We start from the raw sequence: 27257 nt of genomic DNA, 5'->3' as shown, positions 1-27257 counted from the left end.
TAGGAGCATAAAAGGCAGAGAGTTGAGACAGCATATTCATGTGGTTTTCAGATTTAAAAAAATGCTAGAAGCCCCCCAAAGTTTGGGAAGGGTCCTAGAGAAGAGAGGTATTGGGAGGGGTGGGTATTGTCAATGTTAAGGTTCCTAAATGTACTTGTGAGTGGCTGTGTGTGGTTGTCCCCTTTGTTAATAATCATATGGGCTATGCTGGGTGGTGGTGGTGCATGCCTTCAGTCCCAGCACTCAGAAGGGAGAGACAACCAGATGTCTGAGTTGGAGGCCATTCTGATCTACAGAGTTCTAAGACAGACAGCCAGGGCTGCATCAATAAACCCTGTTTTGAAAAAAAACAACAAAGGCAGGTGGATTTCTCAGTTCGAGGCCAGCCTGGTCTACAAAGTGAGTTCTGGGACAGCCAGGGCTATACAGAAAAACCCTGTCTCAAAAAAAAAAAACAAAAAACAAAAAACAAAAAAACAAAAAACAGCAAAAGCAAAAGCAAAAGCAAAAAACAACAGGATAGGCTGGTGAGATGGCTCAACAGGTAAGAGCACTGGCTGTTCTTTTGAAGGTCCTGAGTTCAAATCCCAGCAACCACATGGTGGCTCACAACCACCCATAATGTGATCTGACTCCTACAGTGTACTTACATATAATAATAAATCTGTGGACTGGAGTGAGCGGGGCTGAGCAAGTGGGGCCGGAGTGAGCAGAGGTCCTGAGTTCAATTCCCAGCAATCATATGAAGGCTCACAACCATCTGTACAGCTACAGTGTACTCACATACATAAAATAAATAAGTAAATCTTTAAAAAGAAAACAAAAACAAAAAACAAAAATTTCAATTCTATCTGCCTCTATGTGTTATAGAGAAAGAGGATTTGGCTTTTTTAACCTCAACCCCTCTCTGATCAGCCCACAGTTCCCAGTGCATTTAACCCTGTGAATACTATGTAACTGAGTCATACCACATACCATGGTGTCATGTCTATTCTTACAAAATGTTTTACCTGTAATTACAATTACTTTTTGTTGGTTTTTTTTTTTTTTTTTTTGCTTGCTCAGTTTTTTGTTTTCTTATCCCCAAATTCACATCAACACCTGGATTTACTCACTCACCCATGGGGAGTGGCTGGTAGCTGTCTGCATAACTAGTGCACTCTCATTAGCCTAGGAATTCTCTTTCCTTTCATCCTGCTCCTGAATCCCATATCCAAAGCAAGTTTTGAGTAACCAAGTAAGTAAGTCTATTAGGGATAAATAGCCAGGCTTGGTGGCTCCTGCCTGTAGTCATGCCATCAGAGAGCTGGAGAGAAGAGAGAGGATCAAGAGTTCAAGGCCAAAGATACTTGCTGAGTTTGAAGACAGCCTTTGTTACAGGAGATTAAAACAAAACAAACAAACAAAACTACAACAAAAACCAACTCAACAAAACTGACTAGTGAGAACTACAGAAGTGGGCAAGAGATGGCTCAGTGGCTAGGAGAACACACTGCTCATCTTGAGGCTCCGAGTTCAATTCCCAGCACCCACCCAGCTGGCTTACAGCTCCCAGGGATCTGACCCCTGACCTCTGCAGGCACTGCACTCAATGCACACAGATAGATCTTTTTATTTTTAATGTAAAGAGAGAAGCAGAGGCAGGTGCTACAAATAAACAGAGAAGGCAGTTCATAAACACTAAGGCTCTGAATCAAGACAGCAGCATGGTGGGGACTCCCAGCTTCTAAGTGTGTGAGATGACTGGACGTGTGCACATACTCCTTACAGGCTCTGCCCTAAGAGAGAGATAGACCATCAACACCCTGACAGCATATGTTCCTATCTGATGCTCAGATCTTGATTTCTTTTTTTTTCTTTTTTCTTTTTTTTTTTTTTAGTTTTTCGAGACAGGGTTTCTCTTTGTAGCCCTGGCTGCCCTGGAACTCACTCTGTAGACCAGGCTGGCCTCGAACTCAGATATCCACCTGCCTCTGCCTCCCGAGTGCTGGGTTTAAAGGCATGCGCCACCACACTCAGCAGATCTTGGTTTCTCTAGTAACTCATCTCCACTATAAAAGAAACGACTGCTCCTTACAGAAATAACTGATATCAGGAATGCATAGGAAAACATAAGATAAATACACTAACAAGCAATGACGCATGCAAAACCTGAAGTTCAGCATAACTTCTGAAAAGGACGTTATCTTCAAGGGTCACATTTGGAGTAATGTGGGCACCAAATAAAAACCAGTAGTTACTGGAGCAGCAGAGATGGCTCAGTGGGTAAGAGCACTTGATCTTGCAGAGGACCTAGGTTCAGTTCCCAGTAACCACAATCCACGCTATGTATGCTTTCTGAAATCAAGTCATCTCTCCATCAATAGTATTATTACCCACTCAAAAATTATAATTCAACAGATTTAACCAAATAAAGAAACAGGTATCTTAACATCCACAGGCCTCCGGACTAGTCACTCACATCTAAGACGGGAGAACTGGGAAAGACCACTTTGAGATCCTATGTACACACTGGGTCATGGCAACTGTCACATTAAATCTACACACACCACAACTTAATATCTAAGGGGATAGGCTTTCAGAAAATTATTTCAATTATTCCCCTTCCATTTCAAACATTTAATCAATTACTGCAAGTAAGACTAGAGCCTAAACAAGACTAGCTATTTTACCACAGAAGAGTTCATAATCTTGGAGTTGTAATTTTAAACTACCCTGCTTACCTCCCCTACTAAAGGCAAATACCAAACACTTTGCCTCTTCTACCACCCATCCACCCATCCATCCATCCACCCACCCATCCATCCATCCATCCATCCATCCATCCATCCATCCATCCATCCATCCATCCATCCATCCATCCATCCATCCATCCATCCATCCATCCATCCATCCATCCATCCATCCATCCATCCATCCATCCATCCATCCATCCATCCATCCATCCATCCATCCATCCATCCATCCATCCATCCATCCATCCATCCATCCACACATCCATCCATCCATCCACACATCCATCCATCCATCCATCCATCCACCCATCCATCCATCCACCCACACATCCATCCATCCATCCATCCATCCATCCATCCACCCACCCACCCACCCATCCATCCATCCATCCACTCACTCACTTATTTTTCTGCAGTACTAAGGACAAAACCCAAACGCTGTATGCTAGGCAAGCTCTCTACCATACCCCAGACTTTCAAATGCTTTTTAATGAGAACATTTTAATATATTGCAAGCTACATCTGCCTAGCAACAGGTTATAAACGTATGTTATCCTACTTCTGTTCCCATGGAAACAGTCATGAACAGAGCTGGGGCAGCTGTATGAATCAGGAAAAGAATCCCAAGAGAATCATAAATCAGCTTGGGTAGAAAGCAACGCTCCAAAGGTAAAAATACTGTCCACTGTGCTCCCATCAGAACCCACAAATTCCAAAAACCCTTCCATTGTGATCTCCTTCTTAACCCTGCCACAGCCCAGCTTCAGCAGCGACATCTCTGCCTGCACTGACACTGACCTCAGACTCTCTACTTGTGTTCCACTCCCAGAACTGGTCACAGATTTCTTGGTATTTATGACCTAGCAAATTTGTCAAAATAACTTGAAAACAAGGTAGAAACTGCTTTACATTGTAAATCTGTAATCTGGAAGAAAGCTAAATGGTCTTATTGGCTTTGTAAACTCCTCTTTTTTTTAAGTACTGACAGTTAAGGAAATAGAAGTGTACAATCCAAATTTTGGAAAAGACAACTGTAAGCTTAAATATTTATTTCTGGTGCTTAAAATTAAGAGAACTAGCCAAGTGGTTAATTTACTTACTTACTTAATTAATTAATTAACTAAAAGAACCCAAGACTCAAGAGGCAGAGGCAGGTAGATTTCTGAGTTTGAGGCCAGCCTGGTCTATAGAGTTCCCTGTTTCAAAAAACAAAAACAAAAAGATTAGAACTCTAAAAAAACAAAAACCAAAATACCAAAAAAAAAAACCCCAAAGTTCTGCCAAAGCAGCCATAGAAAACAAATGAACAGGGGGATTTTACATTGTTGAAAATTTTTTTTTAATTTGATAGGATCCTGTGTGGCCCACCCAGCCTCAAGCATCTAATTCTCCTGCATCTGCCTCTTAATGCAGGCTGTGTGCTGCTCTCCACACATGGGCAAGATAACTTCTTTTCTTTTTTTTTTTTTTTTTTTTTTTTTTTTTTTGGTTTTTCGAGACAGGGTTTTCCTGTGTAGCCCTGGCTGTCCTGAAACTCACCTGTAGACCAGGCTGGCCTCGAACTCAGAAATCCACTACCTCTGCCTCTGTGTCCCAAGTGCTGGGATTAAAGGCATGCACCACCACCTTAGATAACATCTTAGATAACTTTTCTATAAGCTGTAAAAATACTAATCACATAAAGGAATTATTGGTGAGCAAAATCTGTTTGAAAAAATAACCTTTCTGGGCTGGAGAGATGGCTCAGTGGTTAAGAGCACTGGCTGCTCTTCCAGAGGTCCTGAGTTCAATTCCCAGCAACCACATGGTGGTTCACAACCATCTATAATGGGATCTGACGCCCTTTCTGGTGTGTCTGAAGACAGTGACAATGTACTTCCATAAAATAAAAAAATAAAAACCCTTTCTCCTGACAGACAAACAAACAAGAACTAGATATGGCTCAGAATTCACTATGAGAGGCTGAGACTTTTGAGATCAGAGGGTTGAGAGTTCAAAGTCTAAATGACAAGGATGACCCACAAGGCAGCCTGGGCAATACTGTGAGACTTTGGTTAAAAAGAAAATCATTTCAGTTAAAACTTTTACACAGACAGAGAATCTCACCATCAAAAAAGAAAGACATGGGGCTGGTGAGATGGCTCAGGGGGTAAGAGCACCCGATTGTTCTTCCGAAGGTCCAGAGTTCAAATCCCAGCAACCACATGGTGGCTCACAACCATCTGTAATGAGATCTGACGCCCTCTTCTGGTGTGTCTGAAGACAGCTACAGTGTACTGAGATATAATAAATAAATAAATAAATAAATCTTAAAAAAACCTTATAAAAAAAGAAAGACATGTGCCCAGGCCATGTCACAGAGCTGGTTACTCAGTGTGGCCCTCACTGGCCTGGAATGCCATAGGCTGGCCTGGAATTGTTGCTTCTGCTCTAATAGCTGGGATTGCAAGCATGAGCCACACCCCACACACACCCCCGCGCAGCAACTTCATTAATTCACACAGATTTTATAATAAATAAAGTAGGCCAAAGTCTCAAACAGAAAAGAAATAAACCACGATCCACAAACACAACGATGCTAAAGTCACGAGCTAGAAGGACTAAACTTACTCTAAAAGTGGAAGCACTTTCAATCGCTGCAGAAATCACAATGAGCCTTGGCAGAGGGAATTCAGGAGCTTACATATGAATTCTGATCCAACAATTCCACTCTGCAGAAAAGTCAACCCAAGTGAGTACAGGACTTGTGATTTAGATTAGTAGAACCAGAAAATGCTCATCTGTAGGGTCAGGGGTCAGGGGTCAGGGGTCAGGTCAGATTATGGTTCTACCCAAACAAACACTATGCTGTCAATATACACAAGCACAGAGCATACACTCTACGGTGGGCACTACCCTAAGAAGGCAGAGAGACTGGTTCCATCCCCAGACCAAAGAAGGAAAAAAAGAAAGATGGGCCTGGTAAGTTGATTCGACAAGTAAAGTACTTCCCAAGCAAGCTTGATGCCCTGAGATCAACCCCAGAACTCAGAGCAGGGGGGAAGAAACCAAATCCTGAGAGCTAGCCTCTGAGCCCATGTCACCAGCGCACAAGCTCACACTCACACCCTCATTGATTAATACATATAATAGTGATCAATAAAACTTTGAAAATTAAAAATACAGCTAGTATTAGCTCGTTTCTTTAGTGCGCTCCCGCTCTCTCTCTATCTATCTATCTATCTATTTCATTGCTTTAAATTAGCTTCCATCAAGAGACTTCTATCTATCTATCTATCTATCTATCTATCTATCATTGCTTTAAATTAGCGTCCATCAAGAGACTTCTATCTATCTATCTATCTATCTATCTCATTGCTTTAAATTAGCTTCCATCAAGAGACTTTAGGAGAAATGGGACAGAGCAGACAATTTAGAAATTAGAAACATTCGAACCATAAGCAAAACAACTCAAATATTTGGCTGAACACATGTAGTAGCCAAATAATTAAAAGGCAACAATCTGAGAATATGTATTTGCAGCCAATGACAGGGATCTAGTATTTCAAACTGGTTAGAAAGCCAAAGGTGCTCTCTTTAGTGGGAAAAGGACAGAAAGATGTATCATAAAAGAAAAGTACCCTACCTGCCACCTCTAGAACCTAGAAAAATACATAATAACAAGACTTATGCAAATGAGCTTCTCCTACTGTCAGCAGGACACACAAGGGGACAGAACAAACCTGTAACACAGGATTTGGGGGACTGGGGCACAAAAGAGGATCCCAGTCCAAGTACATACACGATGTCCTGCAACACACTGCTGCTGGGAAAGCACACTACAACACACAGAGCTCTAATTAATTTTACTTTGGGGGATCTAAGAAAACAACTGAAAATATACAGGATTTTATGAGTCACTTCAAAAGGCTTATAAAATATGAGAAGCCAAGCCGGGCGTGGTGGCGCACGCCTTTAATTCTAGCACTCGGGAGGCAGAGGAAGGTGGATTTCTGAGTTCGAAGCCAGCCTGGTCTACAAAGTGAGTTCCAGGATAGCCAGGGCTACACAGAGAAACCCTGTCTCGAGGGGAAAAAAAAAAAAAAGATGAGCATTTAACAGTTTGCACAGAGTGTCACAGACCCAGGTGTGGTGGTCTATGCCTTTAGTCCTAGGGCTTAGAAGCCAGTGGCAGGTAGACTGAGTTCCAGCTGGCCCGGTATACACAGCGAGTTCCATTATGGCTTACAAAGGTTAAAGCCTGCTCAAAATTCCCCAGTTTCTACATCATTCAAAATTAGATACTATCTGTATCTAGAAATTAATACATAAATGAACAGCTGACTAAATAAGGTATTTGTAAAGTGTATATAGCTAGGCATAGATAGACTCAGAAGACCAAAATCTGTAGTCAACCTGGGCTAATGAAACCCTCCATTGTCACATCTGGTCATGCACACACACATACCCAGAGTTAAAAGATCTCTATTCTAATGGATAAAAGTTTCAAATACACTCTCTTGAAGTATTCCAGCAGCATGCTCTCTCAAAAGCATAATTCTCTAAGGGCCTGGGTGTACATTTTGCTCAGTGTTCTATATGGTACAGAGCCTAGCATCTAGTAAGGTGCTCACTTAAAAGTTTCTGCACTACCAAACTGGGGAGGGAGATGACTCAGCTGTCACAGTGTTCTCCATGCAAACATGAGAACATTTCAGGTGCCCAGCACCATGTGAAAGTTACACATAGTTTGAGTCTGTAACACCAGTGCAGGGAGGCAGAGACAGGCAGATCACAGTGGCTACTGACCAGTCAGTTAACAGTGAGCATCAGGTTCAATGAGAGACTCTTACTAAAAGAAATAAGCTAGAATAGCTACAGAGAAGGGTCAACCATTTTAAGAACATGGCACTGTTCAGTAACAAATCAGGCAGCTTAAACTGCCTGTGATTCAAGGTCCAGGGAACTGGCACCCTCTTCTGGTTTCCCTGAGAACACGTTCATGTGCATGTATACACACACACACACACACACACACCCACACACACCACATACACACACTTACGTACACACACACACACACACTTACACAAATACACACACACACACACACAGGGGGCAGAAATAAACCAATTTTTGTTTGTTTTTTGGTTTGCTAGATAAGGTTTCTCTGTGTAACTACAGCTGTCCTGAAACTTGCTCTGTAGACCAGGCTAACCTCTAACTCAGAGATCTGCTGGAGTTAAAGCCAGTTAGTCACCACTACCACCCAACTACAAAATAAATATAAATATAAACATAAACATAAATATATACATAAGGTATTGAAGTGATTGAGGAAGCTATCTCAGCAAGCCCCTGCATTAGTGAGCACACCTGTGTGTGCAGATCCCACACCATCAGACAGTGACTGTGCTATGTAGCTGGATGGCGGCTAAGGCACACCACTTGAGCCAAGGTCAATGTCTGCCTGAGCACACAGTTCCTAAGACTCTGTCCTAAAAAAAGCAAGTAGAGAAAATAAACAGTGCCCTCCAATGTCATGAGCCCGTCCTTACACACTCGCCTCATCCTGTCCTTCCCCACCACAGCTTCTCCATCACCCTGTGGCTAAAATGTCTCCAATGTCAAGCACTAAAGGACACCGATCTTCCAAGGTAGAGAACGCAGTGCTAAAATGCAAGGTTCGGTCAGAGTCAGTGAGATTGCTCAGCAAGAAAGCGTGCTCACCACGTTAGCCTGATGGCCTGGGTACAATCCCGGGACCCAGAATGGTGGGTGGGAGGGCCTTCACAGTCACCCATGGCATGTGTGCTCTAGTGCATGCACAGGTACCTTTAAAGATATCAGTTTAATAAATAAATAAATAAGGAAAGAAGGTAGGATGAGGAAGACACGTACAAGTATGCAAAGTATCTAACCATCATTATAAGTCATGATAGAGGTGTTGATTTTATTTTATTTACTTATTTATTGTTATTCCAAAGTTCACTTCCCTCTGCTTACAAAGTTCACCATGGAAGAGACTGCACGGGCCTCACATCTCCTGCTCACGCCTCATGCTGGGAGAGGACTATGGTTCCAGGCATGCCAGGCAAGCACGCAGCACTCTACTCCTAGCACATATGCAGCCTAAGAGTGAGATGAGGGGAGACTAGGGGTTAGGGTGGTGTTAGGAGTGCTCGCCCAGCAAGCACAATGTCCATCCCGAGCACTGCGAGAAAGGGAAAATCCAAGATGTCACATCAAGTCATCAACAGGTACCAGAGCACCTTCCATACCTTCCATAAGTGCTCTCCATTCTGTTTAACAGAGGCCACCTAACATTTCCTTTCTTCTGCCCATCACTTAATGACAAGTGCCTCTTCTTTAAAACACACACACACACACTCACATGCACGCCCACAGGAGACACCTTTAAATACATCACTGAGGAAGCAAGGCAAGTGGAGCTCAGTGAAGTTCAAGGCCAGACTGTCCCCCAAACAAAAATATGACATTCAAACAAAACATGAAGGACTCCCTCAACCGGGAGTGTCCCTTCTCTCACCTGCCTGAAACCAAGACAATAGCACACACCTGTAATCCAGTCGTCAGGCCTTCTAACCGTCCCAGGTGTAGGAGCGCATGCCCTCAATTCCGTGAGTTCGAGGCCAGTCTGGTCTACGTAGTGAGTTCCAGGACAGCAGGAGTACAGAGAGATGGTTTTAAAAGTAAAGGTCTGAAACTCAATGCCACACTGATCTACATACTGACACTCTTGCTCAAAACCAAAAAATGAGCAAAGCAGTGTCTTTGGAAAGTCTTCCTTCTGCATCTCATCTCAACTGAAATCATCTCACTAGAGTCACCGTGGTCCTGAATTTCCAAGCACAGAGATACCACTGCCCCGTGGCGTTTACTCCATCCAATTAGGCATTTTGTGATAAAGAAAAAATGAGTACTCATTAAGTGATTATATTTAATATCCAAAGTTATGTGCTGTGATGCACTCACACACACACCACCTCATAGGGCTGACATGATACTATAGCTCAATGTAGACATATCTACAAAACCCTGGGATCAATACCACACACACACACACACACACACACACACACACACAGAGAGAGAGAGAGAGAGAGAGAGAGAGAGAGAGAGAGAGAGAGAGAGAGCACCTTTATAAAACTTAGGACAGAAAAAAATTTAAATATACCAAAAATGTTACAATAAATCATAAGCTAACATAGCATACATAATCATACATACTCTTACTCTCACAGATATTCCTTGTCTTTGTTTTTCAAGACAGAATTTCTCTGTGTTCCTGACTGTCCTGGAACTCGTTCTGTATATCAAGCTCTCCGCAAACTCAGAGATCCACCTGCCTCCTCAGCAAATAAAGCAGAGGCCTCAGCCTGTGGGCTGTGATCCCTCTGGGGTTGAATGACCTTTCATGGGGTCAAATATCAGATGCCCTGCCCATCAGATGTTTGCAGTACAATTCAGAACAGTAGCAAAATTACAGTTATGAAGTAGCAACTAGTTTTATGGTTGAGGGTCACCACAACATGAGGAACTGTATTAAAAAGCCAGAGCATTAGATAGGTTGAGAACCCACTGGATTGGGTCACCATGCCTGGCTTATAAAATCTTAACTGAAATATTTTAAGTTACTAATCCTGACAGAAACATGACCAATATTCTATTTTTCTGATATTAATTTTTTTCATAGCAACAAAGCACACGTATGAACATTTAGGAAGCAAGTGTAGTGCTCTGCAGCAGAGGAAATGTGCAGTGTCTGTACACAGCAGGCTGTAAGGAGCCCGTCCTATCCCTGCATAGTGAGTCAGCCCTAAGAACATGCGCAGAAGTCACTGTGTGAAAAGCAAGATGGCAGACACTCAGGAGGGTAAAGTCCCAATCGTGTGCTGCCTTAACCCCACAGCAGGTCACCCCACTTGTAAATGTCACCGTTTTTTGTTTTTGTTTTTAATGCATCTGGTGTTTTACCTGCATGTACACGTGTACTTAGTCAGGTGTGTGCCAACTGACTAAGGCCCCTGTGGTCAAAGCTGAGCGCTTTAGGGATGGCTGATGGCTGTGCCTAGCTTTGCCTCAGGTACAGTCTACAGGACTTACATCTAAAGTGACTGACATCAACACTTCTACTTGTTCTTGCCATGCTCTTTTAAAAAAATGTGGATATCAATCTTTGTTTTCTACAAAAATCAAATTCCTTATAGAATTTAATATTTAATAATAAAATTAATAACTTTTTAAATTTTAATTTTAAAAACTCCATGAAAGCTCAGATGCTGAAGTCTGCCGAGTATAACAAGGTAAGAGGCCTACAGTACCAAGCCCATCCTCTCAGCTCAGGAGCAATGCTAAACAGAAACAGCAATGCTATGGAAACTGACCTGTCGCCAAGCCAGCAGAAAGCCAAGCAGCAAATCGGAAGGCGAATATCAGCTGATACACAAAACCCCAGTTTGGTTTAGAAGCACTGATGTAAACATATACAGCATCAGCAAACATGCTGCTCAAAACGACCAAAAGACAAAATACTAACAAGGCTACTAAAAGGAATATTCTTCCCCCAATCCCTTCTAAGCAAAACATGAGGTCTGACTGACACAGGGGGTATTTATTTTTTATCTTATTCTTAATTTTTAGGTAATTCAAACTGACTATATATATAATATATATATATGATTATAATATCAATTAGCAATCATGTTTCAGTGATATCAGATCAAACCCTTATCATAAACACTGAAACACCAGCTCTCAGAACATGAATGTGCTATTCTAGTTTTACTAAGCCAGGCTGAGAGCCAACATGACATACACCTAACTCCCGGTACTTGCAAAGTGGATACAGGAGGATCTAGACTGAAGGCCATCCTGGGCTGGGTTCCCAAAACCCAGATTGGGCAGTTCACAACTGTCTGCAATCCCAGTTCCAGAGACTCTCACTCTTTCTCTGGTCTCCATGGGCGTTATATACACATCATGTATACACAAACACACACACAAACACAGAGACACAAACACACACACACAGACACACATGAGGAAGAGTTCACTCCTACTTATTCTGAAAGTAAAGAATAAATTTAACATTCCTTTAAATCTACTTTTAGTTATGTGTAAATATGTACATATGAAACCAGGCAGTGGTGTGCACACCTTTACTCCCATCACTCTGGAGGCAGAAGTGGGCAGAACACTGAGTTCAAGGCCAGCCTGGTCTGCAGAGTGAGTTCCAGTACAGCCAAGGCCACACAAAGAAACCCTGTCTAGAAAAACCAAAGAAGAGAGGAGGAGGAAGAAGAAAAACTGTTTGAGGCTCTTTGGAAAGAAGGCACTCTAAAGAATGAATGAAACCAATAGTCATGAAGCTCACACCTACTCTACGTCTCGCTGGAGCAGGAAAACTTCACAACCATGGTTAGCCCAGAATTATGCCCAAGAAGATCTGACTTAGTAAGTGTTACTTTTTAGTCCTAGACAAGATGCTGCCTTCTTCCTACCCAATGTAAATTAAAACTTCAACATGATGGTGCACATGACAATCCCAGCACTCCCAAATCCAGAGCCTCAGAGACCAGTCTCTGCTACACAATAAGATATGTTCTCAAAATTTAAAAAAAAATAAAAAATAAAAAATTACCATACAACAAAAACCTCTTGTGAACCATCAAGATAGCTCAGCAGGTTAAGGCATTTAGAGCCAAGCTCAACGACCTGAGTTTACTCTCTAGATCCCGCATGTTAGAAGTACAGAATTCCTCCAAGTTTCCCTCTGACCTCCACTCAGCTTCCATGCACACGTGCACACGCTAAGTAAGTAAATTAATATACTAAAGGGGAAGGAAACATTAGCAAAGTAACAACTGCTCTGAAGAAGTACCTCAGGTGCCAGGGGGAAGCCATGCATGGCTTCAGTCCCCAGCATGACAAAATCCAGACATAGCTGTATAGACCTGAAAATCAGGACTCAGCAGGTGAAAACAAACGGATTAGAACCTCAAAGTTGGGGCTGGAGAGATGACTCGTGGTTTAAGAGCACTGACTGCTCTTCCAGGGGTCCTGAGTTCAACTACACGGTGGCTCACAATCCTGTAATGGGATCCGATGTGTATCTAAAAACAGCTACAATGTTCTCATATATGTAAAAAGAATTTTTTTTAAAGAAAAAAGAAACTCAAAGTTGGGTTTAGAGTCATGGCTGAAGGGTTAAAAGGTTAATTTAACCCCAAGTGGACACATGGTGGCTCAAACAACGTGTAACTCCAATTTCAGAGGATCAAAGTCCTCTTCTGGCCTTAAGCACCTACAGACAAGCAGGTATACACTCATAATAATGAAAATTTTAAAACCACTCTGCCCTCCCCCAGAAAACACAACTCAGAATCAAAGTGATAAGTAAACAAACGAAAGTCTAAGACACTTAACCTGACTCTGCGGGTCACAAAACTGGGTTTGGTTTTGTTTGGTTTTGTTTGGTTGACGTTTTGAGATAGAGACTCATGCTAATATCCCAAGCTAGCCTAGAACTCCCTATTTAGCTCACACTGACCTTGAACTTCCATCACTCCTTCTGCTTAGGTCTCTGCTTAAAAGGAACCTAAGTATGTGACACGACTGTCTTCCAGGAATCTTCACACTGCGCAGATCAGACCGGGGAAGGTTAACTCTTGTTCCCAGCCTCGCTTCCCGTCCCAAATGCTCTTTACCTTATTTTACTTTTTTTCTTTTTCTTTTCCCTTCCCTTCCCTTTTCCCTTCCCTTTTCCCTTCCCTTTTCCCTTCCCTTTTCCCTTCCCTTTTCCCTTCCCTTTTCCCTTCCCTTCTTTTCCCTTCCCTTCCCTTCCCTTTCCCCCTCCCCCTCCCTCCCTCCCTCCCTCTTTCCTTCCTTTCTTCCTTTCTTCCTTTCTTTCTTTCTTTCTTTTCCGAGACAGGGTTTCTCTGTGTAGCCCTGGCTGTCCTGGAACTCACTCTGCAGACCAGGCTGGCCTTGAACTCAGAAATCTGCCTGCCTCTGCCTCCCAAGTGTGCCACCACTGCCTGGCTTATTTTACATGTGTTGTTTTGCCTGCCTATGTGTGTGTGCCACATTGTCTGCCTGGTGCCCTCAGAGTTCAGAAGAGGACATCCAATTCCCTGATGATTATGAGGCTCCATGCAAGTGCTGGAATCTCAAATTAGGTCTCCTAGAAGCAAAACCAGTACTCCTAACTACTGGGCCATCTCTCCAACCCCTTCTCATGTTAAGTTTAAAAGCAGAACATTGAGTGGCTAAGAGTTAAAACCACTGCCTGTTCTTCTAAAGGACCAGGGATTGGGGCAGGACAGATGGCTCAGCCGTTAATGGTGGCTCAGCACTGACTGCTCTTCCGGGGGTCCTGAGTTCAAATCCCAGAAACCACATGGTGGTCCACAACCATCTTGGATGCCCTCTTCTGGTGTGTCTGAAGACAGCTACAGTGTACTTACACATAATAAGTAAATAAATCTTTAAAAGGAAAAGGGATTGATTCCCAACAACCACAACCATCAAGCCTCACAACCATCTATAACTCCAGTGCCAGGAGATCCAACCCTCTTCTGGCTTCCAGACCCCAGCACGTACACAGTGCACATACATGCAGGCAGGACACTCATACACGTAGTCATTTAAACACTTGTGAGAAGCACACACTTCTGTGCTGGTGAGAGTGTAACACAAAACAGAGCACACTGTGAGCCGCCACTCAGTGAAGTTTTTTCTTTCTTTTTGCAGTTTTGAGTTTTATAAATGCCAAATAAATACCTATCATAAGCTAGTCACCTCAGAACTACATATAACTTAGACTTGACAAAAACTTACATTTTTGGTTGTGAGCCTAGCCTTTAACAGCTGAACATTCTCTCCAGCCCAACTTGACAAAAACTTAACTACCCAGCCTTTGACTGTACAAACTGTGTAGTATATGTAATATATATAGTAAAATAAAATACACATGAATGGCAAGATAATCATATTTTAGTGCAACACACAGTCTACTGGAGGCTCCTGCTTGAGTGAGAACCACTAGTGCACGTGCGGTTAACATGACCCCAGGAGGCCACCAAGCTAGCAGAGCAGTGAATACCCACTTGTTGATTCCATCTGGCTCTAGTGCAGTACTGTACCACCTACACTGTTTTACACCTGAAGGAAGGAGGGAAGGAGAGAGGGGCTCAGACAGCCCAAGTTGGCCTAGGTCTTCTCTCTCAGCCATCTGTTCATGTTTCTCTACACCAACTGACGCTGTTCCGACTGTGTGTGCTGAGCCTTAGTGAGTTCAGCACACACACACACACACACACACACACACATACATACACACCCCGCTTAGTTTATTTAACATAGGTCTGGATGGTCTGGCACTCACTGTAGTGTCCTCAAACTCTAAACAATCCTCCTGCATCAGCCTCCCAAGTACTGACATTACAATTTGCACCAGGACCCCAGCTAATAATTTCTTGTACATTTGTATGTTTATGGTAGTAAGTTAAAAGTTTCTAAATAATCTGTATTCAAGACAGCTTTTTCTTAAATTTTTCACTTTTTCTAAGCTATAAGGCAAACCTGTGAATTTTTTCTGTCGCAAAACTCCAAAACATGAATCTACTTATAGGCTACGCAGTTCAACCCTGTACCACTCAAGGGCCAGCTACACATCCCTGAAAAACACAACATAGGTACTTACCAATTCTGTTTTTAAAGATTTATTTTATTTTTATTTATATGAGTACACTGTAGCTGTCTTCAGACACCCCAGAAGAGGGCATCAGATCCCATTACAGATGGTTGTGAGCCACCATGTGGCTGCTGGGAATTGAACTCTGGTCCTCTGGAAGAGCAGAGCAGCCATCTCTCCAGCCCAGGTACTTACTAATTCTAAGAAATGCATATGCACACTGGCTTTGCTGGTGAAGGGAGAGCTTGAGGAAGAGCCTGGTTCTGAAGGAGGAAGAACAAGACTAACATGGAAAGGAAGGGGATTTGCTACAGAACGATAAACTACTGAGGATCTAGTTACCTCTGCTGTACAGTGAGAGCACCTCATACCCTTACTCAAAACATTCTCTTCCTTTGTTGCCTGGGTCGGCCTCAACCTTGATCAATGCTCTTGCGTCAGTCTCCTAAAATACTGGGATCAGAGACAGCTGCAACCATCCACAGTAAGATGAAATAAGTTCCACAGCTCAGGTTCAATGTAATCCCGGAGGTCACACTGCTAAGTGAGAGAGCACTATCTAAATGTTAAAGTGCGGAGCAGCCCACACTGCTAGACTTTCAACCCTAAGTCACCCAACCACGCAAGGTGTTCTCTGCAAAGTAACACCCAGTGAGGCTACAGAGACTGTTTTGTGGTTAAGAACAGGTGTGCTCTTGTGGGACCCAAGTTCAGAGCCAAGCACAGCAACTGAGACTTCAGTTCCAGAGAAGCTGATGCCCCCCTCTTCTGAGCTCCTCCACACACACATGTATGATGCTGACACATGCACACGATACACATATTCTGCACCGTGAAGCTGTCTACTTCAGTGCATCGAGGAGTGAACACACTGCCCCACTCCAGCTGCCTCCAGTCACCAAGCTGATGTTTCTCATGCATCTACTTCCATCATTTACATGAAACTCAGCCATTGCAATGAAACATGCCTGTGATCCCAGCACCTCAGAGGCTGAATACAGAGCGCTAGAGGCAAACCTGAGCCCTACAGCAAGGCTCTGCTTTTAAGTAAACAGCCAGGAAGTGGTGGCGCACGCCTTTAATCCTGGCACTCAGGAAACAGAGGCAGGCAGATTTCTAAGTTTGAGGACAACTTGGTATATAGAGTAAGTTCCATGCAGCCAGGGTTACAGAGAAACCCTGTCACATACATACATACATACATACATACATACATACAGTCCAGCCATTTAGGTCACAAGGACAGAACTAATCTATGGATGCAGCCAAACACTGCTGCCAAATGTTTTCCTTAAAGATGTTTCTGGATTAACACTGGTCTAAATTCTTTCTGTTAATGATTATGTTGCTAATAAGCTCTTCCCTCCCTTTTTGTTTTTTGTTTTTCTTGAGACAGGATGTCTATGTATAGCCCTAACTGTCCTGGAACTCAGAGATCCACCTGCCTCTCTCTGCCTCCCGAGTGGTGGGATTAAAGAGATAGGATGAGGGTTAGGCCCTACCCCATTCTTAATGAAGTCTCTTAAAGCTAATGACAATTTAAGACTGGGTTAATAAGGTACTGAATATTTTCAGACTAAACCATAACTTAACTAAATTACTTAGTATTTGGGTATCTGAATACAGGAAATGAAGACAATAACTTTCCCTGGTGTAACTTTGGGAAGGGTTAAGTAATCTAATGGTGTTCAAACAATCCTGGAATAAATAAATACTAACTGATCTGGCAATGCCAGGTCACTCTTGGCAATCTCCTGTTCAAGTTCTATCTCCTGAGCCACACACTCCCCTTCTCTTACATACCAGTGGCAAATGCCCAAGGCAGCTGGATTTAGTTAAACTCACAGCACTTTAACCCCTTCTGAGAAAATAGCTGGCAATTCCAGAAAAGCCTTCACTTTAACCATTAATGAGCTACTGTAACTGCTTGCTAGGCAGGCACTAGACCAGAACTTCGCATCTGGCACAGTAATCTGGGCCAACCAGTTAATAGCAACCAACATAAGCCGAAGAGGATTAGCTCTGAAAATACCCAAAAGTCTCAATTCTTGGAGATATGAACCTCAGAAACGGGGAGTCTACAGTGACATATTTACAGGGGCTATGCACCAACACCAGTCTTTTGAGTACAAACCCCAATCAAGAAATATTTATTCCTTCCTAATCAAAGAAATTAAAATCCTTCCCCTACAGTCAATATTAAAAACAAAAACTATATATGTAACTCTAATAAAAAACTAATAATCAAATACATAACTTTATAAACTTTAAAATGCTCAATATTGAAAACAAAAGCTATATATACAATACTAACAGGAGATTAATAACCAAATACATGAACTTAAACTGTTAAGATGGGTGTGGGGGAGACACTGGCATATTCATAATGGCGGCATACCTTAGAAATCCAGCTCTTGAGGCAAGAGGATAGGTTCACAGTCAGCTTAGTCTAGATTTAAGATATTACTTTTTAAAAAGAGCCACCAAAGAAGGTCACAGTGGCTCGCACATACATAGAACAATACTAGGAGGCAAAGGAGAACTGTCACCAGCCAGCCTGGGCTACGCAGCTGGTTCCCAGTCTGCCAATACAATACAGCACAAGCCTGTTTCAAAACATAACATACAAGTTTGGCACAGTGCCTCACACCTTCAATCCAAACACTCAGGAGACAGGAAGCAGATCTCTGTGAGTTCAAAGCCAGCCTATGCCAGCCAGGGCTACATGATGAGACCCTGTCTCCAAAAATGTAATCAATTAAAACATACAACACAATGAAAATGAAAGAAAATGACCAATATACAGAAAACAGCAAAGGTGGGTTGGTCAGGTGGCCCACCAGGTAGAACAACTTGCTGTATGTGACACCAGAACCCACCCAAGAAGAATCAGAGTTGTCTTCTTGCCTCTACACTTGACAGGATTTCTCTGTGTAGCCCAGGCTGTCCTGGAACTCACTCTATAGACCAGTCTGTCCTCGAACTCAGAAATCCACCTGCCTCTGCCTCCCAAGTGCTGGGATTAAAGGTGTGAGCCACCACGCCTGGCCTCTTTTTTTTTTTTCTCTACAGTCTTTCTGTCTGTCTGTCTGTCTGTCTTTCTTTCTTTCTTTCTCTCTCTCCCTCCCTCTCTCTCTCTCTCTCTCTCTCTCTCTCTCACACACACACACACACACACACACACACACACACAAATAAAAATGAAAAAACAAAAGTTACACTGATTAAAGCAAATAGAAAGAAAAACCTAGAAGAGAGGTCATAAAGACGGGTCCACAGCTGAGAGCACCCACTGCGGAGGCCCCAGGTCTCCAGGGCCCACGGGGTTGGTCACAACCATCTGTAACTCCAGCTACAGCTGTATCTGGTGTCCTCTTCTGGCCCCCATGGGCACCCACACAGCATGGTAATACACACGCAGGGAAAACACACACACATGTAAAGAAAAGCTTTGAAGTAAAAAAGATACCCAATCTTAGAAATACAATAATTTGAAAAATGCAAAATAAAATACAAAGGACCATGTTTCAAAAGTTAGTAAATCTATGTCAGCCAGAAACATCTTTAAGGTTTAAAGAGTATCCATTTTGCTGGGCGTGGTGGCACACGCCTTTAATCCCAGCACTGGGGAGGCAGAGGCACGTGGATTTCTGAGTTCGAGGCCAGCCTGGGTTACAGAGTGAGTTCCAGGACAGCCAGGGCTACACAGAGAAACCCTGTCTCGAAAAAAACAAACAAACAAAAGAGTATGTATCCATCTTTAACAGCAGCACATGGGAGAAGGGCAGCTAGACCTGAGGCTGGCAAGCCCTACAGAATGAGTCCCAGGCCAGCCATGGCTATATAGTGAAACTGTCTCTTAGCACTTGAAAGACTGAAACAGAAACTGTCACAAACTCAAGGACAACCTGGTACGCCCACACTCCTACTTAGGAGACAGAGAGCAGAATCAAAAGTTAAAGGTCATCCAATGCTACACAGCAATTTTAAGCATCTTGAGCTACAAGACACTTTAAATTGGGAAAAGCATTTAGAAAAACAGAAAAGGTCTGGAGAGATGGCTCAGCAGCACTCATTGCTCTTCCAGGAGCCATGTAGAATTTCAGTCCCGGGTGACTAAAAAGTCCTCTTCTGACTTTTGTGGGCACTGGCACATGCGATGCACATACATATATACAGGCAAAAGACTCACACACATAAAATAAATAAGGAAAAGGTTTTTTAAAAATATTTATTTAATGTATGTGAGTACACAGTTGCTGTCTTCACTGAGCCATCTCTCCATCCCCCAGAGGAAGTTTTAAAAATAAACAAACTAAAAACCTAATAAAATGATTACACCTAAGTATTTCTGCATCAACAGCTGAGTGTGGCTGCACACATCCATAACCCCAGACTCGGACCAGGAAGGCCAGGGTATTCCCAAGCCAACCTGGCTGCACATCCAGGCCAAAACAGCAAAGAACAAGGGCGGGGCTGCAGCTCGGGGCGGAGCATTTGCCTGGCATGCACGAGACTCTGGGTTTAATCCCAGTCCCACAAAAATCAATCCATTAATCAATCAACAATCAGTTCTAGCATCCTTCAAATACACCGCTCAATTTCCCTTCTATAGGAAGTGGGTTCCCAAACAGACAAGCTTCCCAGAATCTTCAGGTCTTCCCCTTGTCCTTCACAGGCATCACACAGGGCATGCACACAGGCTCTGGCCACTGGAGCCTCTTTCCTCATTATCTTCATAAGCATCTACCCCAGTGATCACTGGCACATCTAATTTTGCCTGCTTACAGGGGGATAAAAAAAAGTAAGGGGGTCAGGCAGTGGTGGCCGTGCCTTTCATCTTCCCACTTAGGAGGCAGAAGCAGGCAAATTCCTGAGTTTGAGGCCAGCCTGGTCTACAGAGCTAGTTCCAGGACAGCCAGGGCTGCACACTGAGGGGAGGAGTAGGCCGTAGCTGAACCTGACATTCTTAGGTGACCATGGTCAGCACTCTCCCATCTGAAATAGTTTGACCTGAATTTTTTGCTTGTTCCATTTTGTCTTATGGTATATTTTATGTTTAATTATGCATGTTAGAGGAGGGCATGTACTTAAGAATACAGTTGGGCAATGAAGCCAGGTGTTGAATTTCCCTGAAGCTGAAGCTACAGGTGGTTGTAAGTCACCCAAAGTGGATGCTGGGACCTGGAATCTGGAGCACTCTGAATGAATGAGTCACCCCTCCAGCTGCCCCTGTCTTTTCTGGTATCTAAAGCAGGGGCTCACTGCCTAGTGCAAGCTTGCCTCAAATTCATGTCGACTGTCCTGCCTCTGTCCTCCTGAGTATGAGGAGGACTACAGGATGAGTTATCACACCTAATAATGTATTATTATATATCATTATTTATAATGATATATTTGTACTTCTACCTTACCTTACAGTGATTTGCAAAATAAAAAGGCACTATCAAAGTATACATAATAACTATCTTAGCATTTCAATTTTTAAAAGTTTAGTTCTTCTCTTTCCAAAATTTTAAGCTTATTAGAGTTGACACATATTACTTACTAAACCCACTAACAAGGATCTAAAACAGTAAAAGGTAAGGTTTGGTCCAGAAGGCTATACCGAGATAGTTTTCATGACTGGGAAATACAAGCCACTTTATCCCTAGGCCTCTATTTCCCTCATGTAGAAAACAGAATAGGTACCAGGGTGGTGGCACACACCTGTAATCCCAACAATTGGGAGGTAGAGGTAAGAGAACTAAGTAGGCCATCCTCAGCTATGTAAGGCATAAACCACCTGGGAGTAGGGGAATGGCTCAGAAGGGTAGGGCACTCACTAAAGTACAGTTTATCCTTAGGACCCACATGTCAGAGAAAATCAACTCCTGCAGGTTGTCCTCTGACCTACAAATGTATACACTGGATGGATGGATGGATGGATGGATGGATGGATGGCTAGATGGATGGACATATTTTTTAAGAAATAGGGGGGAAAGTAGGCTGTGGAAGTTTCTCAATAATAGAGTGCCTGCCTGGAATTATGTTTAATTCCCAGAAATGCTCCCCTCCACCCCCAAAAAAACTCAGTGAAAAGCAGATAGAACACACTGGTTCTTCTAAGTGCCTATTATGCACAAGGTAATGAGATGGTAAGAACACCTTTACAAGTCACCCGGCATGGTAGCATCAATGTTCTCCATAAACTCAGGAGGCAGCTGCAAGAGGATGAAGACAAGCTCAAAGTTGGCAAAGTCTTACAGGAGAGTGGGAGGCTGCGCCGTGGGAAGGCACGTGGACAGGACCTAGGATGCCCTGACCTGTCCCTCCAAAATTTCCTCTTCTATGAAACTTGTAATTCTATTTAGCATGTCTGAACTGTGATAATAAAAACACAGAATAAGGGCGGTGGTGGCGCACACCTTTAATCCCAGCACTCGGGAGGCAGAGGCAGGCGGATTTCTGAGTTCAAGGCCAGCCTGGTCTACAGAGTGAGTTCCAGGACAGCCAGGGCTACACAGAGAAACCCTGTCTCGAAAAACCAAAAAAGAAAAAAAGAAAAAACAAACACAGAATAAACTTACATAACACATATCTAAGAAAACAGCTGAAGCAACTATAACATCCCACCACTGTGCTCCTCTAGCTAAAAAATACAAAGCATCACAGAAATGACTAAAGAAATATAAAGGGTTTGCGATGTAGCTCAGTTGGTGAGTTCTTGCCTAGCATGCACTAAACCAGAGTTCAACCCCTAACACCACACAAAACTAAGCAGATAACCACAGGACTATCAGAAACTCAAGAAAGGACCACTAAAATAACTCAGCAAACTTGTCAACAAACCGAAGCCCTGGGTTCTATTCCTAGAATCCACAAGGTGGAGACTGACTCCCCCCCACAGTGTTTCTCTAACTGCTCTGAGGCCCATACACACAACTAAAAAGAATAAAAATGCGGCCAACTGGAGCAAGCAAAGGTCCTAAATTAATTTCCAGCAACCAAATGAAGGCTCACAACCATCTGTACAGCTATAGTGTACTCAAATACATAAAATAAATAAATAAATCTTTAAAAAAAGAATAAAAATAAATAGCCATTTAAAAAGTCATTGTCCACGGGCTGGAAAGATGGCTCTCAACAGTTAAAAGCACTGCCTGTTCTTCCAGAGGTACTGAGTTTAATTACCAACAACCACATGGGGGCTCACAAGCATCTATCATAGGATCTGATGCCCTCTTCTGGCACACAGGTGTTCATGCAGATAGAGTACTCATATCCATTAAATAAATAAATCTTTTTAAAATTTTTCACGGTTCTTCCTCTTATTGTTTACCAACAAGAGGCAGGAAACATTCATATTATTTTAGGGGAAAAAACCACTATTCATATCAAATAAGAGATGCTTTAGCAATGTAGAAACCAGCCAGAGCAGTGATAACCTTAAACACCCTCTGACATCCTCTTTAATACTGAGTCTAAGAGAAACTAAGGACAGCTCAGCATAATCTGGAGGCAAGAGTGACAAGACAGCCTGGCTGTCACATGCAGCAGCATCTGCCTCTAAAGGGTCAAGACTCTCCGTGTGAACAGGGATGGTATTCTTATCCCAACTATCACAGCCCATCAGAAACCTAGCCTAGGCCTAACCAGAGAATAACGACCACAGGAACATCTCAGAAGTATCGGGCTCTATCCACCTCGTTTGCTATTTGGGAGGATAACAGAACTCAATTCTCATTGTACATGATAAGGTACTCTTACTTTCAACCACTCTAGAAATTAGGTCAAGCTGAGGTCTACAAATAAGTAAATTAGGACTGATGGCTCACACTACTACATCAGAGGCTGACGCGGAAGGCCTGTCATAGGCATGAGGCCAGTCTTCACTAAAGAGACCCTGTTTTTTAAAAATATAAAATAAAAATTAATGAATGCCCATTCACACATCTTACTACTTTGTTGTTGGTTCAGTTGGTTTTTTAAGCTTTCTACACCAAGTGTGGTGGCTCCTGCATGTAAGCCAGCACTCAGGAAGTTGGGACAGGAAGATCACCCCAAATCCCAGGCCAGCCAAACCCAAGCTACACAAGGAAGACAATGTCTAAAAAAAAAAAAAAAAACAAGAGAAAGGAAAGCTGTCTGCCCGTCCGTAAGGGGGGAAATGCTTTCAAAATTTAGGCAGGCCAGGCAGTAGTGGCACATGCCTTTAATCCCAGGACTTGGGAGGCAAAGGCAGGTGGATTTCTGAGTTTGAGGCCAGCCTGGTCTACAAAGTGAGTTCCAGGACAGCCAGGGCTACACAGAGAAACCCTGTCTCAAACCGTACCCCCAAAAAAATTAAAAAGTAAAAACTTAGGCAGAAGCATTTGAGGATGCCTCTGAACTGGGCATGGCGAAGAACACCTTTAATCTTGGCACTGGCAGACAGATCTCTATGAATCTGAGGCTAGCTCAATCTACATAGCTAGCCAAGGATATAAAGTGAAACCATGACTCAAAACAATCAGTCATGTAGCCGGGCACCAGCATGTAATTAGCATGCCAGGACTCTGGGAGCAGTCCCCAGCACCAGAGGGAAAGGAAGCACTCGGAGGAAAAGAGCAGGAACACTACTTCTGGTTTCACGTTTTCGTACTTGTGCTTTCTTCTGTGTGCTTACACATAGCAGAGTCCAGAGCAATCTGACATCAGGATCTTTCTCCAGCAATCTCCACATGTATGCATGTATTTAGACAGGGTCCTCTCACTGAACATGGAAGCTTAGAGTCAGGCATGTGTGGCCACTCCCACCTTTTTCACGCAGGTGACAGGGCTCTGAACTCATGCCCAGAGCATCTCCCCAGCCCTTGTTTTTGGCTCTAAGGCAGGGCCTTGAACTCCTCTGCCTGCCTCAGCCTCCCAGGTGCTGGGATTATAGGTGTACACTGCCATGTCTGGCATTCCTAGTTTCTTTTTCTTATAATTTGTTTTTATTTTATGTGCATTTGTGTTTTGTCTGCATGCACGAGTGTGAGGGTATTAGATCTATGGAGTTAGACAGTTCTGGCCTGCCATGCATGTGGGTACTGGGAACTGAACCTGGGGCCTTTGGAAGAGTAGCCACTGAGCCATTTCTCCAACCCCTAACTTTTTTTTTTTTTTTTGGTTTTTCAAGACAGGGTTTCTCTGTATAGCCCTGGCTGTCCTGAACTCACTTTGTAGACCAGGCTGGTCTCGAACCTAGAAATCTGCCTGCCTCTGCCTCCCAGGTGCTGGGATTAAAGGCGTGCGCCACCACTGCCCAGCAATCCCTAACTTTTTATAAGCACATAAAGACCCTGTCTTGCAGTGCTGGAGAGATGGCTCAGAAATTAAAGCACTGGTTACTCGGAAAACCTGGATATGATTCTTACCACCTATATGGTACTAACAACCATCTATGTAACTCCGGTTCCAGGGACTCTGGTACCCTCTTCTGACCTCAGAAGGCACTACACACATGTGGTGCACAGACATGAGCAAGCAAAACACCCATTTAAAAGGGCAGGGTATGTTGGGGAGACAGAGGAAGGCAAGGAGGTTACTGAATTTGAGGCTAGCCTGGTCTACAGAGAGTCCAGAGCAGCCACACAGAGAAATCCTGTCTTGGGACATGGGGGCACTGTCTTGTGTCTAAAAGCAAACTGCTGTGAAACAAAGATGCTGCACAATTTCTGTTATGTTTCTTCAGCCAGGGTGGTGGCTCAGGCCTTTAATATCAGCACTCTGAAGTCAGAGGAAGGTAGAGCTCTGTGAGTTCAAGGCCAGCATGGCCTGTTTAAAAGTTCAAGGACTTTTGAACAGCTAGGGCTACACAGTAAAACCCTGCCTCAAAAAAACACAAGAGGCCGGGCAGTGGTGGCACACACCTTTAATTCCAGCACTTGGCAAGCAGAGGCAGGTGGATTTCTGAGTTGGAGGCCAGCCTGGTCTATAGTACAGTCAGAGCTACACAGAGAAACTGTCTCGGAAAAAAAAAAACAAAAAACAAAAAAACCACAAGACAAAAACCAGAAGACTTTCCTTGGAATTTACATTCAATGATAGCAAAAAAAAAAAAAAAAAATCACCCAGAAACAGTAAACAAATGTGTCCCAGTGCTCAGACTGACAAAGCAGGGTTTTAAAGAATGTCATAGCAGTTAAATTACTCTCCAGACTAAAACAAACACAAAATAGGAAGTTTTGAAATATTAACATGAACAATCAATTGACAATAAAGCTATGCATGAGAACATTTACAGTGTTTTACTTTCTAGAACTCTAACAAATATATATCCCTAGAATGTGTAAGGACCTGGGTTCAATCCCACCATGACAAAAAATAAATAAATAAAGTTAACTATCACATCTTGAGATATAAATATGTACAAGACCTAAAAAATATTAATAACCAAACTAAGTCTAAAGACACTGAAGCAGGATGATACCAAATTTAAGTCCAATTTGGGCCACATAGCAAATTTTTAAGACAGCCTACATTACGGAGAGACCCTATGTCACAAAAGCAAAAATGTCCCAAGAGTCCAAAACTTATCCCATGACAACTGATGTTTCAAAGAAGAGTCTAACTCTAAAGGCACCAGGCACCTCAATGACAATGCAGAGACTAAGAGATCTAAATCCTGTGACCATTAAATATGTCCTTTTCCTAGGTCCCATCAAACATTTACATAACCTTTGAAAATATGTAACAAAAATGACTCAAGTTTCTGGAAGGTCTGACTGCTCCACTCAGTTTTTAAGAGTAACTTGTGAGAGAAACTTTGTGGCAAGCTTCATGTTCACTATGTATCACTGCAGTCGGACTTGACCTACAAAATGAGGATAGGGTCAACTGTAAGTGAAAAGCAGTATGCTTCCCCTGGTGGCCAAGCTAGGGATGAAGCCCTGCTCAGAAAAATGAAAAAAATGAAAAGTGACTCCCAGAAAAAGATGTGAGGAAAGGGGAAACTATCTAAAACGCTAACAGGAGTTTACGAAGCGGGGAGTTATACTACAGAACTGTGAGGGACTGGAGTCATGCATTTGCAAATCATTTATTCTTGGGGTGACCAAACACTCACCCTGAATCCCTCTCTTCTGTGCTTTCACTTTTACCTAAACACAGAGTTCAGCACCTTAATAACAACTTAAAAGCAATCTCCTTTTTCAAGGACCAGATCCTTGCAATTTTCTGCAGTCTTGTTTCCAAGGAAAAGCATTTATCTTTTCAAACTAGTGGTATAACCTACTTAGAAAAACCTCCTGTTCTAAAGCCCTCCAACCAGGACGGTTCACTCTAGCTGTACAAGATTGTCTTTTGAATTTTATTTCTGAAACAAAACCCACGGCCTTTCAAACATTTCCTGTAACCACCACCTTGAAAGACAGTCTCATACAGAGATGGGACAGAATCATAGGCATTAAAATCTGGCGAATTCCTTTGTCTGATAGGATTCCCCCCCCCCCACCCCCGTACCTCTTTAAATTTGCTTCCACACAGATCACCAGGAAGGCAAGTAAGAATGCCCCTTCTTAGGGGACAAGGATTTCTAGTAGATGGAAATGGCCGGTTAGCTAAACCTTTTGATGGTTCTATTCTTTCACAACCTCTTCCTCCCCACCCCATCCCCCCCAAAAGAAAAAAGAAATAAAGGAAACACACATTTACAAACAGATCTTAAAATAACAGCCACAAGTCGGGCTCTCTTATCTAGACAGATGCTCTCTGGAAAGCACACTTCTTTTATTACCTGATTGGGGTGGAGGGACAGGAAGATCTTTACTCCACCAGCCCTCGGGATGGGATGGGATGGGATGGGATGGGATGGGATGGGA

General features: G+C 43.0%; 1 protein-coding gene across 1 annotated transcript in view; it reads right to left on the bottom strand.

Annotated features, from left to right (window-relative positions):
- The window catches only part of Rcor1 (REST corepressor 1), a 76536-nt gene that overhangs the window by 48188 nt on the left and 1091 nt on the right, over positions 1 to 27257 (bottom strand). The window lies entirely within an intron of this gene.

This window comes from Mus musculus, chromosome 12, assembly GCF_000001635.26.
Source record: "Mus musculus strain C57BL/6J chromosome 12, GRCm38.p6 C57BL/6J".
In the NCBI taxonomy this organism is placed as follows: domain Eukaryota; kingdom Metazoa; phylum Chordata; class Mammalia; order Rodentia; family Muridae; genus Mus; species Mus musculus.
Note: the sequence above shows the minus strand (reverse complement) of the source record. Positions and strands in the feature narration are given on the sequence as shown.